Raw genomic sequence first — 19154 nt, forward strand, 5'->3', positions numbered from 1 at the left:
ATGAAAATATATTTACTCTAATATATTAATAGTGAAAATATGTATATATTAGTTCTAATATAAATATAAATATATTTTCATATAACACTAATTATATTAGAGTTACATTTGCACTCTAATTAATTATTTGATTTAGTGAATATTGTATATATCTAATTAGTGCTCTGTGGCAAAATATTAGTTATAATATGACATGTATTACATACAGAGTATTATATATATAAATATATAGTGAACATATAATATTATAAAAAGAATAGGATTCATATGTATTTACACTATATACATTTATATTACGTTCCTTGTGTGATGTATAGTGAAAATATGTATTTGATTTTGAAATTAGATTAGTTCTAATATAAAAGAGAAAACATTTATATTTTAATATGTAATGATACTCTATATATAGATTAATGAAAATATATATTATAGAGAATATATATAATGTGTATTCACTAATATTCATATTAACTAATATAAATATGTAAATATGTATAATATTAGGTATACACTATGAGCACTCTAATTCATATTTTACATATTTAACATACACTAATATGTGATATTATATAATTAATCTAAATATATATTAATAGATATTATACATTAAATATGAATATTTATATTATATGAATTAGTGTATATATTAGTGAATATTTACACTATTCCTAAAACAGAAAACATTTATATTTTTCCTGTTTTCTCATAGGGTTTCTCGTAAGAACCCACAGAGCACTCTAATTCATATTAGAACTAAATGTTTTCTGTTTTGCTTTTTGTGACATCCTTACTACCCCAATACATATATTGTAATAATATAAATAAACTAAGAAAATAAAATTTTCAAAATAGGCAAAAGGGTTCACATGAAACCTTTAGAAACATTCTTCAATATCCAAAATATTCTGAAAGTGAAACTTGGAAAATAAAACATAAGAGATTACAAAATATTTTCAAAATAATAGGTTCAACGCCGTATACAAATACAATTCATGTCCTAGAAATTCTCTGCCCCGATGTCATAATATCAGAGCATATCCATAAATCAACTGTTGAGATTCTAGATGCCACTCATAGCCGGATCTTCCTCACCTAAAATATCCACAATTTGTACGGTGAGAAAAGAAAATATCTATATGTAAAATACATAAGGTAAACATAACATAATCTCATCATTATTCATTACTTAATGAAATATTCACAAGCAATATATATATATATCATAATTAACAATCCTTTATCATCTTCACATCTCAATCCACAATTTCATCAATCCATCACAATCCACACAATCTTACACTTCACACTATGCCAAGGTCACGCTACCCATTTAACAATCTCAGGTCGTGCTCACCCCTGATATAACACTATGCCAAGGTCATGTTATCCCTATCCCAGGGCCGTCACTACAAGAAAAATGTAAATTTCCGACGGAAAATTTTCGACGGATATGGATCCGTCGGAAATTTCTGACGGATTTATATTTTCGTCGGAAATTTCCGATAGAATTTTCTGTCAGAAATTTTCTGTCGGAAATTTCCGACGGAAATATAAATCCGTCGGAAATTTCTGATAGAAACTTTCTGACGGAAAATTCCGTCGGAAATTTCTGACGGAAAAATAAATCCGTCGGAAATTTCTGCCGGAAAATTTCCGACAGAATTATTCTGTCGGAAATTTCTGACGGAATTTTCTGTCAGAAATTTCCGATGGAATATTCCGTCGGAAATCTTATTTTTAATTTATATTTTAAATTTCTTTTTTTAATTTCTTATTTTTAATTTATTATTTTTAATTTCTTATATATATTTGTAGTATTAAAAAATTTATATATCTTTTAAAGGTATAAATATATATTATAATTATTTATTACAAGTTTTTTATATCTACGATTAGTATTAAAGATGAAAATAAATTAGGTTATACTATATTTTATTATAATTTACTTGGTTTGAACCTAACTTTCTTTAAAAATATATATTTTAAGTGTGACTTATTTATCTATCATAGATAATTTTTAAATATTTGGGTAGAACTACAATCATATAGACTTATTTTATAATAATTTAACACTATTAAAAATATAAAAATCTATATGTTAAATTTATAAAAATAAAGTTTAATTTATTTATGATATAAATCTGTTTTTAATATCTAATATATATTTTTAGATGATAAATTATTTTAAAATATATCTTATAATAACAATTCTAAATAGAATATAAATCTTATGATTTTTCTTATTTTGATTTTTTTAATCAATGTATACAATTTTACTATTTTGATTTTTTCAATCAACGTATACAATAAATAAAAAACACAAAAGAAAAACATGCATGCTACAAATTTTATTTTATCAAAAAATTATTTGTTTTAATATATTACATTATATATGTGAATATTAAGACATATATCTATATACATATATATATTATAATTAAACTTTTTTTAAAAATTAATTCATTATTAAGAAATTTTTTTTATCACATGAGAATTAATTTCCTTCAAAAATTTGACAGATATCAAATAAATAAACATTTTTTCTGAATCTATATATTTATTTTATTAGAATATAATTTTTATTTTTTAAAATATATTATTTTTTTAGATAAAAAATTGTGTATATGTCAAATAGTAGTGAGGGCAAGTGCCTCACTATTCCAAACGTGCAGCTATCGCTGTATATATATGTATGTGTGTATATATATATATATATATATATATATATATAATATAAGGGGTTATAATTATATTGGTGTAACTTTTATTAAGTATTATGCCGCTCTATAACTTTATATTAAATGTGAATTTTGTAAATCCAACCGTTAAATTGAAAGTTCATATCACTTTATACGTGTATATCAAGTTTTGTTAAAATTGAACAACAACTCGAAGATAATCCAAGTGTTCATATTTTAGTGTATTTTGAAATGAATATATTACATCAATTTTGTTTTATAAAAATGAAGTATCAAATCATCTTAGATTAATATAAAGTTTTGTATATATAATCTATAAGAGATATGAACTTTCAATCTAACAGTTGGATTTACCAAATTCACATTTAATATAAAGTTATTGAGCGGTGTAATACATTGTAAAAGTCGCATTTAATATATATATATATATATATATATATATATATATGAGGGGGGTTATAATTACAATGGTATAAATTTTACTAAGTGTTACATCGCTCAATAACTTTATATTAAATGTGAATTTTGTAAATTAAACCGTTAAATTGAAAATTTTTTACTCTTAAATCATATATATATATATAGACACACACACACACACACACACACACACACACACACACACATATATATATATATATATATATATATATATATATATATATATATATATATATACATGAGGGGAGCTATAATTACAATGGTATTAATTTTACTAAGTGTTACACCGCTCAATAACTTTATATTAAATGTGAATTTTGTAAATTCAACCGTTAAATTGAAAATCTTTTACTCTTAAATCATATATACAAAATGTTATATTAATCGAAGATGATTTTTTATAAAATAAAATTAAATCTGTCGAAAAATTTATATTTTTGATGAGAAAATTTTTGTAAGAAAAGTTATATTATTGATAGAATATTTCAGACAAATTTATATTTGTCAAAAATGTAAGAACTGGTTTTAAATTTGATATGAAAATATTATGATATAATTAGATAAGATTTTAAGTTAGTATTTTATTAATGGTTGATAATTAAAAAATAAAACATGGATAAATACATTATTTGAATTTTATATGTTTGATTTAAGATAACTTACAAAATAACTCTTGGTAAAGTTATTCCGCTCAATAACTCATGGTGTGTTGAATTTCATCGATCCAATTAATTGTTAAATTAAGAGTTATTAAATTTTACTAATAATTAATATAAAAAATTAATTAGTTTTGGAATAAATTATTTGCTAATTAACAATATAATTGAAATATTAATTATTTTAAATTATTTAACTAAAATCTTATTGACAATTTACTATATGATCTTAATATTTTTGTATAACTAATATCTGGTTTTAAATTTGATATGAAAATATTATATATAATTAGATAAGATTTTAAGTTAGTATTTTATTAATAGTTGATAATTAGAAAAAAAAAATAAGGATAAATACATTTTTTAAATTTTATATGTTTGATTTAAGGTAAATAAATATATTAAATTAATTAATAATTTATTTAAAATATTAAAATTTAATTTATAAGTATGTAATAAATAAATATTTATAATTTTATAAATTATATTATCATTATAAATTATAAAATTAAATAATTTAAATTATAATTTTAAATAAAAATAAGTAGATGTTAATTATAAAAGTAAGTACATATAAATAAAGAATAATTAAATATATTATTATTATTATTATTATTCGTAATATAAAATTATTATATATTATTATTATAGTACAAATATGAGATTGTATATTTGAGGATGACTTAAATGAATTAAATTGTACAAGTTATACTGACAACATACATAGACATTTTGGTAGCTTACTCATCAGAACTTCACAGTTAAGCGTGCTTGACCTGGAGTAGTACTCGGATGGGTGACTTTTTGGGAAGTCTCCCAGAAATTGCACAAGTAAGAATAAAACACGCTAAACAGTGAAATATTGTGAAATAGAACCCTTGAGAAGCCAAATATGAGAGTTGTTACATTAATAAATTTATTAAATTTAAAAAAAATTATAATTTCCGACAGATTTTTCCGTCGGAAAATTTGACAGCAATTTCTGACGGATTTTTTCGTCGAAAATTTTGACAGCAATTTCCGACGGATTTTTCCATCGGAAATTTCCGACAAAATTTTCTGACGGAATTTTCTGTCGGAAAAGTCTGTCGGAAAAATTATTTCTGACGGATTTTTTTTTCCGACGCCACTTTTTTCGATGGATTGAAATCCGTCGGAAATCCGTCGGAAAAAGCAAAATCCGTCGAAAATTTACCTATTTCCGTCGGAAATTTCCGTCAGAAATCAGCATTTTTCTTGTAGTGTGTGCTCACCCCTGACATGTTAACCAAGGTCACGATACCCACGTAACAATCCAGAGCCGTGCTCACCCCTGATATAACACTGTGCCAAGGTCACGTTACCCCTAACTCAGGGCCGTGCTCACCCCTGACATGTTAACCAAGGTCACGATACTCATGTAACAATCTCGGGCCGTGCTCACCCCTGATATAACACTGTGCCAAGGTCACGTTACCCCTAACTCAGGGTCGTGCTCACCCCTGACATGTTAACCAAGGTCAAGATACCCATGTAACAATCTCGGGCCATGCTCACCCCTGGTGATAGGTGTGAAGAACCACAATCACATTTCATTCACATTCCACACAACATCTCATAGTTCAATTCCATACCACATACACAACAGGCAAGTCCAACAAAATAAGGGTTTACACACCTTTCGAGCAATTCACATCTAGATCATCAATTCTTATCAAATAATATACCAATAACATTCATAAATTAATATTATAAACAATGGAATTATCAATTTAATATAACTTTAACATAAACAATAAAACCCCCAATTCTTTCAAAACCTAACTCACAGGCACTTTTCTACAGTTTCGTTCTCCCTCTCAGATTATCATTCTTATAAATTAAATATATATTTCTAATCCTCAACACATACAGAATCTAATGGTATCATTAATTCCTCAAACAGAAATATTTCAATTTTTCCAAAACCTAGCCTACAGGCACTTTTCTATAATTTCGTTCTCTCTCCCAGACCATCATTTTTACAAATAAATCATATATTCATAATCCTAAATTCATACAGAATCAAATAAGATCAATAATTCTCCAAACAGAAATAATTATAAAATTGCTCATAATCCTAAAGGATTCTTCCTCTACCCAATTCCCTCATATAACTCTACATATAAATAATTCCCTTTTCCCCCCGTACCTGGATAAGCAGCAGTTTAAACTACAACAGGGATCTCTTGGTCTCCTCCTCTAAGTGCCCCATGGTCTTCAGAGAGACGAAGAGGGGAAGAAAAAAGAACAGAAGAGAATAGGAAGAGAGAATGAGAGATGTGAGAAAATGAGAGGTAAGGCCTCCTATTTATAGGAATCTGCCTCAACTAACCCGGAACGGCCCGTTCCAAAAGTGGAACGTCCATTCTAGACCCTCCAGAACCAAGCAAAAATCTCAACTGGAACGACCCGTTCCAAAATCGGAACGGCCCGTTCTCAATCCCAGCAGAACGGCCTGTTCTACTTTCAGAACGGCCCGTTCTCCAAACCAGAACGGCCCGTTCACCAAGGAGAACGGCCCGTTCCAAGCCCGTTCTGAAACAACGCAGAATAACGTATTTACATCCTTTGGAATGGCCCGTTCCACCTTTGGAACGACCCGTTCTGGCAACCAAAAATACCCCTAAACTTTTAATAAATTTATGAAAATACCCATAATAATAATAAAAAATTTGGAGTGTTACAATACTCCCCTCCTTTAAGAAATTTCGTCCCCGTAATTTTTGTAATGGTAGACTCCTCGCTTCTTACTCTCTAATCCTTATGCAACCTCACTACCTTACTGATATACAACTCTATCAATTCCATCAAAGGATTTCTAAGAGTAAGACAAGTAAACTTGGTGAGTCTATCCACTAGAATCCAAATAAAATTCATCTCTTAAGCATCTCAGACAAGCCCACCACTAAGGTCTATCACTACTACAAGATATATATTCTACATCGGTTCTCTAAAGTCATCTACATCGGTTCTAAAACCGATGTAGAATAGAGCGACGTAGAAAATGTATGCATTTTTACATCGGTTCTGAAAAACCGATGTAGATTTAAGCTTAAATCTACATCGATTCTCCTGAGAACCGATGTAGATTTAAGCATAAATCTACATCGGTTCTCTTGAGAACCGATGTAGATTGCATTTTTTTAAAAAAAAAATATATGTTTGTTTTTGGATTCTTTTTTTTGTCTATATATAATGGACAAATATTGTCAATCAAGATTAATTTGGCCACCAAATTACAATAACAAAAATCACACAAACAAATTATCAATTTTAATTTATCACATTAAAGATTTCAATCATGTAAAAGAAACTATAAAATCAAGAGCAAAAGAAACTTAATGAAAAGGACATAATGGTGAAGCTTCCTTCCAAAAGATAGGGAACATATAAACTGCTAATTATTTCTACGAAGTAAACAAAATTCAAAACTAAAATGTGTTCTCTTATGAGTCAAACATAACCTGCTCACACTTATAATGATTCATATATAAAATCCAGTGTAAAAGGTTCAAATATATAACCTGCTCACACTAATAAAGTGAATAGTTTGTTACAAAAAATTAAAGACTAAATTAGGATTATGCATAGTTAATAAATGAAAATTGATGGAAGCAAGAGGCAGCAATCCCCACAAGGTGGAAATCCTTGGATAGGATATGATAGTTGCTTTAAGACACCAACTAAGACTTTCAGACTTTGAGATTGGAGAGCACATAGTGTGGACTATGCTTTAGGTACCTTTATTTACGCTTGCTTGTCGCGGCTGATATTCCATATTCCCACTTTTGTTTTGCCTTTTTATTCTTTTGGGACCTTGTGCGAGGGACACAAGGGCACACAGTTTACTTCATGTAAGATATGATGCAACATGCTACCAAGAAAAAAAATCCAGTTTCACTTAGAAATATTTGAATAAAGACTTTCAATTTTCATTCTTTTGTATTCACAAATAAGTAAAAAAAAATGCTTTCACTTTGTTTCCTACTTACAAATATTTGAACAGGATAAATCTTCAAAAACAGCGACAAAGTGGAAACAAAAGAGAATTTTGTAGTTACATTTAAAAACCAAATTAAACAACAAACATTTTTGCAAACTAACATGTAACTTCCTCTGCCATCCTGTTAATTCTTCTTTTTAATTAGAATTACTAGATTATTTTAAGGATAACTACTAACAAACAAAGTGCAACACCACCGCCATCCCCACACAATACACCCCTATCAACTCTTTCTTCCAAAGGATAGTTTGTAAGAATCAAACTACATGTGAGAGTATTGGGAATTTCAGTTAAAAAATGTTGGGCACATGCACATTCCTGAATCCAAGCTTGTATCCAAAAACATGTAAAAAAATAATATTCAACAAACGAATCACGGTAAAATCAAAATCCCATTATCATACCTTCCCTTCAATATGCATTCCCGTAATGTGAAGTTTTGTCCACATTCCAAAGCCCAGTCTTTTTCTTAGTTTCACAGCAAGTATTGCACTCATATCAGACGTGAGAAAATTCATTCCTAACTCCAGAACCTGCATAGATTACACCATAATATCTAAATTAGACCGAACAAAATGTCATTCACAGATGCAGAATGAGACATTCTCTTGATATGCTGCTTTAAATATCACATACCAAGTGATCATCATCACTCTAGCGAAGAACCCTCATTTCAGTAAACAAAGGTGGATTTCTTCCCAAGTATAGATTCTGAACAACAGCTTCTTTCTGCAAAATATAGTACAAAGATATCAAACTGATACACCAAAAGTCAAGATATCAATTTTATATTCACAAAAAATGCATCTTTCTTGATAAAAGTTGAATAGAGAATATGAAATTCATATCACATAATTATCAAGAAAATGGTCAAAATTCATATTATGATCAACCACAATCAAAGACAAATAACCGAACAGTACGAGTCATTCAGCAGTCCAAGGTTTGTATTTCTCTAAGAACCACGGAATGATAGGGAGTAAAATATTCTGAGTGGCAATCTTTTCCATACATATGGGCCATATGTTTTCAACTGCATGGTTCAACCACCGGACTGTTTCAGAATCCGAAAGCACCTAGTACAAAAGAAAAAAGGACATTGCCAGTTATATCAGAAAATCATCATAGAACAATCCTTTGCAATTAGAATATGAGCATGTTTAGATACAAGTCTAGATGAGCTTTTAAGAGCTTCTATACTAAAAAAAACTCTTTATTGAGCTCTCAAAAATTTGTTTAAATTGTATCCAAACAGAGCCTATGACATCTCAAATTTAAACTTTCAATGATAAATAAAATATACCTAAATGAACTGATATTAATTTACAAATATATATATATATATATATATATATATATATATATATATATATTAACTACTGGGGAATATTTTTTTTCTTATTACTACAGTTTTAATCATTTCTTCATTTAATTAAGTCATATAATTTTATTTTCATCATCAAAATGAAAGCATTTTTTTTCAAAGGCATCAAAAAGAAAACTAATTAGCTTATCACTAAATAGAATCTTATTGACAAGTAATATTGTAATAATCCATTCATGGATGTGGATTCTAACTTCCTTTCTAAGGATCACTTTCAGTTTCAAGTTAAGGGAACAACTAAACTTCAAAGAAGAATTTATTCAGACATTAGTTTGTTTTCTTCATTCACCACTGCTTAGTGTTTATATACTTAAAAAACTCATACTATTTTCCCCTAAAACTTCATGATCCACAAAATCAAATAACCACACTAAAACCAGCATAATTACCCTTCTTTGGTTGGCTTGCTTCCTCTCCTCAGACTGCAACTTCTTCCGCAGCCTCGTAACATAACGCTCATGAACCTTACCCAAAAAAAAAATAGATCAAAGTCAGAAACATAATAATATTCCCCATCCTTTTCTCTTGCCTTTAAACAAACACTACAAAGCAGAAAAAATCCAAAACACGATTCCAGTACCAAGCCCCTTATTGTTTATTTTCTTTCCACATCATCAAGAATGCAAAAACAAATATAAAAGGTAAAGAAAGCAAATAATGAATATCCAAAGAAAAGTTGCCAAAATCGCCGACCATGATCCTCACCAGGTAAAGATATATCAAAGCTACAAAATAAACAATCGGGTGCCACCAATTGAATGCAGAGAGGAGCCATAAATAAAGGGTTTTCGTGCGAACTCTTCAACTTTCACTAATACCGGAAGCTCTCGTAGAATCAAAAGTTTGAAAGCGGAAAAGAATAACATACCCGCAGGAGTTAGGGTTTTCGATGATGATGTTTTTAACGGTCTGAGAAGAGTCTGGGTGCTTACTATTAAGGAGTTAGGGCTTTCTTTGGAGAACGATGGGAATCAACCTACAGCTCGGCCTTCGTTTTTGAGACTTCCTCTACCCACATCTCTATGTGCCCGCAGCACTTCCATACGGAGAAAGATAGGCTTACCATGTTCCATCAATCGCACCTAACCTATGCCGATTTTGGCGGACTGTGCTCCACCCCGGTGAACTCATGCGGTTTCGACGTGCCAGAGGCCAGTGGCGAATCCATTGGACTTTCTTCGGAGAGGAAGGAGGGAGGCTTTCTTTGGAGATGGCATGGCAGCTTTGTTTGGAGATGGCGCACGCGGGTAGGGAAAGTTATCCAATTCTACATCGGTCATAAAGTGAACCGATTTAGATATCTTTATGTTTTTCCTCTTTTTACGGAATTGCCACCGCACTTTTACTACTACATCGGTCTTCCATTAAACCGATGTAGATTTGCTTTACATTCTTCAAATAATTACAAAAATGCCACCGCATTTTGTTTCTACATCAGTTTTATTAAAACCGATGTAGAATTAGCGACGTAGATAAGTCATTTTCTAGTAGTGTATCCACTCACTAGCATACTAACCACGAGTATACAATTGCTTTACTCCTCTCTTCATCTTAGGTCGCTATGTGACACCCTTACTACCCCAACACATATATTGTAATAATATAAATAAACTAAGAAAATCAAATTTTCAAAATAGGTAAAAGGGTTCACATGAAACCTTTAGAAACATTCTTCAATATCCAAAATATTCTGAAAGTGAAACTTGGAAAATAAAACGTAAGAGGTTACAAAATATTTTCAAAATAATAGGTTCAACTCCGTATTCAAATACAATTCATGTCCTAGAAATTCACTGCCCCGATGTCACAATATCAGAGCATACCCATAAATCAACTGTTGACATTCTACATGCCACTCATAGCCGGATCTTCCTCACCTAAAATATCCACAAATTGTACGGTGAGAAAAGAAAATATCTATATGTAAAACACATAAGGATAACATAACATAATTTCATCATTATTCATTACTTAATGAAATATTCACAAGCATTTATATATATATATCCACTACAAGAAAAATGCTGATTTTCGACGGAAATTTCCGACAGAAATAGGTAAATTTCCGACGAATTTTGCTTTTTCCGACAGATTTCTGACGGATTTCAATCCGTCGAAAAAAGTGGCGTCGGAAAAAAAAATCCGTCGGAAATAATTTTTCCGACGGAATTTTCCGACAGAAAATTCTGTCAGAAAATTCCGTCGGAAATTTCCAACAGAAAAATCCGTCGGAAATTGCTGTCAAAATTTCCGACGGAAAAATCCTTCAGAAATTGCTGTCAAATTTTCCGACGGAAAAATCTGTCGGAAATTATAATTTTTTTTTAATTTTAATAAATTTATTAATGTAACAACTCTCATATTTGGCTTCTCAAGGGTTCTATTTCACAATATTTCACTGTTTAACGTGTTTTATTCTTACTTGTGCAATTTCTGGGAGACTTCCCAGAAGGTCACCCATCCTAGTACTACTCCAGGTCAAGCACACTTAACTGTGAAGTTCTGATGAGTAAGCTACCGAAATGTCTATGTATGTTGTCAGTATATCTTGTACAAATTAATTCATTTAAGTCATCCTCAAATATACAATCTCATATTTGTACTATAATAATAATATATAATAATTTTATATTACGAATAATAATAATAATAATATATTTAATTATTCTTTATTTATATGTACTTACTTTTATAATTAACATCTACTTATTTTTATTTAAAATTATAATTTAAATTATTTAATTTTATAATTTATAATGATAATATAATTTATAAAATTATAAATATTTATTTATTACATACTTATAAATTAAATTTTAATATTTTAAATAAATTATTAATTAATTTAATATATTTATTTACCTTAAATCAAACATATAAAATTTAAAAAATGTATTTATCCTTATTTTTTTTTCTAATTATCAACTATTAATAAAATACTAACTTAAAATCTTATCTAATTATATATAATATTTTCATATCAAATTTAAAACCAGATATTAGTTATACAAAAATATTAAGATCATATAGTAAATTGTCAATAAGATTTTAGTTAAATAATTTAAAATACTTAATATTTCAATTATATTGTTAATTAGCAAATAATTTATTCCAAAACTAATTAATTTTTTATATTAATTATTAGTAAAATTTAATAACTTTTAATTTAACAATTAATTAAATCGATGAAATTCAACACACCATGAGTTATTGAGCGGAATAACTTTACCAAGAGTTATTTTGTAAGTTATCTTAAATCAAACATATAAAATTCAAATAATGTATTTATCCATGTTTTATTTTTTAATTATCAACCATTAATAAAATACTAACTTAAAATCTTATCTAATTATATCATAATATTTTCATATCAAATTTAAAACCAGTTCTTACATTTTCGACAAATATAAATTTGTCTGAAATATTCTATCAATAATATAACTTTTCTTACAAAAATTTTCTCATCAAAAATATAAATTTTTCGACAGATTTAATTTTATTTTATAAAAAATCATCTTCGATTAATATAACATTTTGTATATATGATTTAAGAGTAAAAGATTTTCAATTTAACGGTTGAATTTATAAAATTCACATTTAATATAAAGTTATTGAGCGGTGTAACACTTAGTAAAATTAATACCATTGTAATTATAGCTCCCCTCATGTATATATATATATATATGTGTGTGTGTGTGTGTGTGTGTGTGTGTGTCTATATATATATATATGATTTAAGAGTAAAAATTTTTCAATTTAACGGTTGAATTTACAAAATTCACATTTAATATAAAGTTATTGAGCGGTGTAACACTTAGTAAAATTTATACCATTGTAATTATAACCCCCCTCATATATATATATTTATATATATATATATATATATATATATATTAAATGCGACTTTTACAATGTATTACACCGCTCAATAACTTTATATTAAATGTGAATTTGGTAAATCCAACTGTTAGATTGAAAGTTCATATCTCTTATAGATTATATATACAAAACTTTATATTAATCCAAGATGATTTGATACTTCATTTTTATAAAACAAAATAGATGTAATATATTCATTTCAAAATACACTAAAATATGAACACTTGGATTAACTTCCAGTTGTTGTTCAATTTTAACAAAACTTGATATACACGTATAAAGTGATATGAACTTTCAATTTAACGGTTGGATTTACAAAATTCACATTTAATATAAAGTTATAGAGCGGCATAATACTTAGTAAAAGTTACACCGATATAATTATAACCCCTTATATTATATATATATATATATATATATATATATATATATATATATATATATATATACACACACACACATACATATATATACAGTGACAGCTGCACGTTTGGAATAGTGAGGCACTTGCCCCTACTATTTGACATATACATAATTTTTTATCTAAAAAAATAATATATTTTAAAAAATAAAAATTATATTCTAATAAAATAAATATATAGATTCAGGAAAAATGTTTATTTATTTGATATCTGTCAAATTTTTGAAGGAAATTAATTCTCATGTGATGAAAAAAATTTCTTAATAATGAATTAATTTTTAAAAAAAGTTTAATTATAATATATATATGTATATATATATATGTCTTAATATTCACATATATAATGTAATATATTAAAACAAATAATTTTTTGATAAAATAAAATTTGTAGCATGCATGTTTTTCTTTTGTGTTTTTTATTTATTGTATACGTTGATTGAAAAAATCAAAATAGTAAAATTGTATACATTGATTAAAAAAATCAAAATAAGAAAAATCATAAGATTTATATTCCATTTAGAATTGTTATTATAAGATATATTTTAAAATAAATTATCATCTAAAAAAATATATTAGATATTAAAAACAGATTTATATCATAAATAAATTAAACTTTATTTTTATAAATTTAACATATAGATTTTTATATTTTTAATAGTGTTAAATTATTATAAAATAAGTCTATATGATTGTAGTTCTACCCAAATATTTAAAAATTATCTATGATACATAAATAAGTCACACTTAAAATATATATTTTTAAAGAAAGTTAGGTTCAAACCAAGTAAATTATAATAAAATATAGTATAACCTAATTTATTTTCATCTTTAATACTAATTGTAGATATAAAAAACTTGTAATAAATAATTATAATATATATTTATACCTTTAAAACATATATAAAATTTTTAATACTACAAATATATATAAGAAATTAAAAATAATAAATTAAAAATAAGAAATTAAAAAAAAATTTAAAATATAAATTAAAAATAAGGTTTTCAACGGAAAATTCCGTCGGAAATTTTCGACAGAAAATTCCGTCAGAAATTTCCGACAGAATAATTCTGTCAGAAATTTTCCGGCAGAAATTTTCGACGGATTTATTTTTCCATCAGAAATTTCTGACAGAATTTTCCGTCGGAAAGTTTCTATCGGAAATTTCCGACGGATTTATATTTCCGTCAGAAATTTCTGACGGAAAAGGAAATTTCCGACGGATCCATATCCGTCGGAAATTTTCCGTCGAAAATTTACATTTTTCTTGTAGTGATCATAATTAACAATCCTTTATCATCTTCACATCTCAATCCACAATTTCATCAATCCATCATAATCCACACAATCTCACACTTCACACTAAGCCAAGGTCACGCTACCCATTTAACAATCTCAGGTCGTGCTCACCCCTGATATAACACTGTGCCAAGGTCACGTTATCCCTATCCCAGGGCCGTGCTCACCCCTGACATGTTAACCAAGGTCACGATACCCACGTAACAATCCAGAGCCGTGCTCACCCCTGATATAACACTGTGCCAAGGTCACGTTACCCCTAACCTAGGGCCGTGCTCACCCTTGACATGTTAACCAAGGTCACGATACCCATGTAACAATCTCGGGTCGTGCTCACCCCTGATATAACACTGTGCCAAGGTCACGTTACCCCTAACTCAGGGTCGTGCTCACCCCTGACATGTTAACCAAGGTCACGATACCCATGTAACAATCCCGGGCCGTTCTCACCCCTGGTCATAGGTGTGAAGAACCACAATCACATTTCATTCACATTCCACACAACATCTCACAGTTCAATTCCATACCACTTACACAACAGGCAAGTCCAACAAAATAAGGGTTTACACACCTTTCGAGCAATTTACATCTAGATCATCAATTCTTATCAAATAATATACCAATAACATTCATAAATTAATATTATAAATAATGGAATTATCAATTTAATATAACTTTAACATAAACAATAAAACCCCCAATTCTTTCAAAATCTAACTCACAAGCACTTTTCTACAGTTTCGTTCTCCCTTTCAGATCATCATTCTTATAAATTAAATATATATTTCTAATCCTCAACACATACAGAATCTAATGGTATCATTAATTCTTCAAACAGAAATATTTCAATTTTTCCAAAACCTAGCCTACATGCACTTTTCTACAATTTCGTTCTCTCTCCCAGAGCATCATTTTTACAAATAAATCATATATTCATAATCCTAAATTCATACAGAATCAAATAAGACCAGTAATTCTCCAAACAGAAATAATTATAAAATTGCTCATAATCCTAAAGGATTCTTCCTCTACCCAATTCCCTCATGTAACTCTACATATAAATAATTCCCTTTTTCTCCCGTACCTGGATAAGCAGCAGTTGAAACTACAACAGGGATCTTTTGGTCTCCTCCTCTAAGTGCCCCATGGTCTTCAGAGAGAAGAAGATGGGAAGAAGAAAGAGCAGAAGAGAATAGGAAGAGAAAATGAGAGATGTGTGAAAATGAGAGGTGAGGGGCACTATTTATAGGATTTCAGGCTCACCTACCAGAACGACCCGTTCCAAAAGTGGAACACCAGTTCTGCACCCTTCAAATCTACGCAAATTTTTGAACTGGAACGGCCCGTTTCAAAACCAGAACGGCCCATTCCCAATCCCAGCAGAACGGCCCGTTCTCCCTCCGGAACGACCCGTTCTCCCTCTGGAACGTCCCGTTCTCCAAACCGGAACGACCCGTTCTCCCTCCAGAACGGCCCGTTCTGCTTCTCAAATTTTGGGCCTTTAACTTATTCCAGAACGGCTCGTTTCACTTTTGAAACGGCCCGTTCTGGGCAACGAATTGGGCCTACGGCCCATTGAAAATTGGGCTGTTACACGCTACACTTCCGCTGCGCCACTCTGATACATCGTAGTAGCTCTTAAATGAATGCTAAGAGTACTCTTACGTCCGTATTCTAAGACCATCTTTCTTAATTTGGGTTTACTAAGCATATAGATTTTATTCTTGAACTCCAAAACACCATCAACCTCCACTCACAAGGGTCTTTTATGTTCTTTCTAATCTCTTGCTCACTTGGATTACTAATAAAGGATCTTAACTCCTGGTTCCTCTAATCTCATCCATTAATCCGCTAGTTACTTTCAACATAAATAGTTCAATGCTCCTAGGGGTAATCTTACATATCAAGCATAAGTTTCTAAATTCTGCAATCAAATTCAATCCTTAAATCATAATAATAAATTGGTGATCATCATAATCAAGATATCTGCCACAATATTGTTTTTACTTATATAATCATCTATAAAGATCAAGCACCTAAGCATAAGTTAACTAGATATACATATCAGATCATTAATTTTACTACTCCATCTATACCCAATTCAAACTCTTATTCATCTCCTTATCTCATAGTCTCATATCTTGTCACCAAAATTATGCTTCTCCAATTTCCTTCAACAATCCATTCATTACTCAAGTCATACTTAGTCTCACACTACTAAAGGAAATCTTATAAGTCAATCTTAAATCTCTAATTTGAGCCAAAATGATTCATCTCTCTAATCATAAGGGAAGATAAATATAAAGGTTTCCTACCCAAAACATCGGTCACCATAATAACTTTACTCAATTAACAACTAAGTTTGAAATATTAATCCTCTAGAAATTAAACCATCTCTTTTGTCACCTAATTAACTCCTTCAGTCAACAGATAATTAAGGCTCTAACGATCAATAAATACCTAAGCTTAGAATCATATACGTAGTGTCTCCAAATCTTAGTATAAATATTAAAGCTGTTAACTCAAGGTCATGGATAAGAAAATTCTTCTCATGAATTTTCAATTGCCTAAAATCATAGCCTACTACCTTTCCTTCTTGCCACAACACTCCTCCTAAACCTATCTTTAGAAGCATAACTATATATCACAAAATACTTACTAAAATCTAATAGTATTAACGCTAGTCAATCTTTCCTTAAGAGTTTAAAAACTACCTTCTCATTTGTTATCCCATACAAAGGCAACTCTTTCCTAGTCAATCCAGTCAAAGGTAATAGTAAGTGACTCAGAGAAGTAATCGACAAAATCGGAACGGCCCGTTCCCAAAAAAGCAGAATGGCCCATTCTGAAACCAGAATGGCCCGTTCTCAATCTCAGCAGAACGGCTCGTTCTCCCTCTGGAACGGCCCGTTCTCCATACCAGAATAGCCCATTCCAAGGCCGTTCTGCAACAACAAAAACAACACATTTTTAATGCTTGGAACGACCCGTTCCATTTTTGGAACAGCCCGTTCCAAGTTACCAAATTACCCCTATAACTTTAATAAATTTACGAAAATACCTTTAATAATATAATAATAATAATAAAATAATAAAATAAAAGTTGGGTGTTACATATATAATGTGTATTCACTAATATTCATATTAACTAATATAAATATGTAAATATGTATAATATAAGGTATACACTATGAGCACTCTAATTCATATTTTACATATTTAACATACACTAATATGTGATATTATATAATTAATCTAAATATATATTAATAGATATTATACACTAAATATGAATATTTATATTATATGAATTAGTGTATATATTAGTGAATATTTACATTATTCCTAAAATATGTATTTGATTTTGAAATTAGTTCATATATAATTTATATTACATAATAGAGTGTAAATACATATAATCAAATACATACACTAATATTTATTTCACTAATAGTGTATTATTATAGTAATATTACACTATACCCATAAATATATACACTAATGTATAGGGTATTATCTACATTCATAGGATTATATATTAGTAAATATTTATCTAATATAAATATTTAGTATAAATCCACATTTAGTTCTATCTAATTCATATTAGAACTAATCTAATTCATACCCAAAATCTGAATCATATTATTCTAATTCATAGGTATATTATTCTAGTTCTAATTGTGACACCCTCTACCCCAACATACATATACAGTAATTATAAAAAAAATAGAATTTTTCATCAATAAAAATCAAATTTCCAACCACGTAAGGGTAAAGAGTTCACATTCATAAACTTAATCCAAATAACATGCCAGTAAAATTACAAAGAAATAAAACTGAATTTTCCAAAATAATTTAATAAGAACATTTTAAACTAATCCTATCTATGTCCCGATGTCATATGCCCTATCAGAGCAAAACCTAACATAGAAGCCTAAGCTTCATCACCAACATCCTCAGCCTCACGCTGATGATCACCTGTATATCAAACAAGAGAAACAACACAAAAGAAGGGAGTGAGAAACATCTCACTCTGGCTCACGGTGTAGGAACGCACACCGGATAGCCAAACACAAACAATACAGTTACCTCATAGATCAATCAACCACAATAGTTTATTCAATCATCCAAGTCATACAAATAGTAATTTATCATCATTTAATAATAAGGATGCACATGCATGGACACAAACTTCACATTATCATGCATGTGGCGCCAGTAAAACATCACATGGCATATTGCCGCTAGCAATACACGAAGAGTAGTCTAGGAGTACATGCCGGGTCACACCCTCTGCGCACTCTCACTAGAAGGATATACTACCAGATTCTCGTCAGGATAGCTAAGCTGCGC

The 19154-nt window shown here is 29.1% G+C and overlaps 1 long non-coding RNA gene across 1 annotated transcript; it reads right to left on the reverse strand.

The window, feature by feature from the left end:
• Positions 1–7333: 7333 nt before the first annotated feature.
• Positions 7334–9839, reverse strand: LOC145957055 (uncharacterized). Its single transcript, XR_014433482.1, has 3 exons — positions 9594–9839; positions 8744–8896; positions 7334–8549 (listed from the first exon to the last, which is right to left on the reverse strand). It is a non-coding gene; the product is annotated as an uncharacterized LOC145957055 (long non-coding RNA).
• Positions 9840–19154: the final 9315 nt, after the last annotated feature.

The sequence above is a fragment of the Cajanus cajan genome, chromosome 4 (assembly GCF_000230855.2).
Source record: "Cajanus cajan strain Asha chromosome 4, NIPB_CcT2T_4, whole genome shotgun sequence".
Classification (NCBI taxonomy): Eukaryota; Viridiplantae; Streptophyta; class Magnoliopsida; order Fabales; family Fabaceae; genus Cajanus; species Cajanus cajan.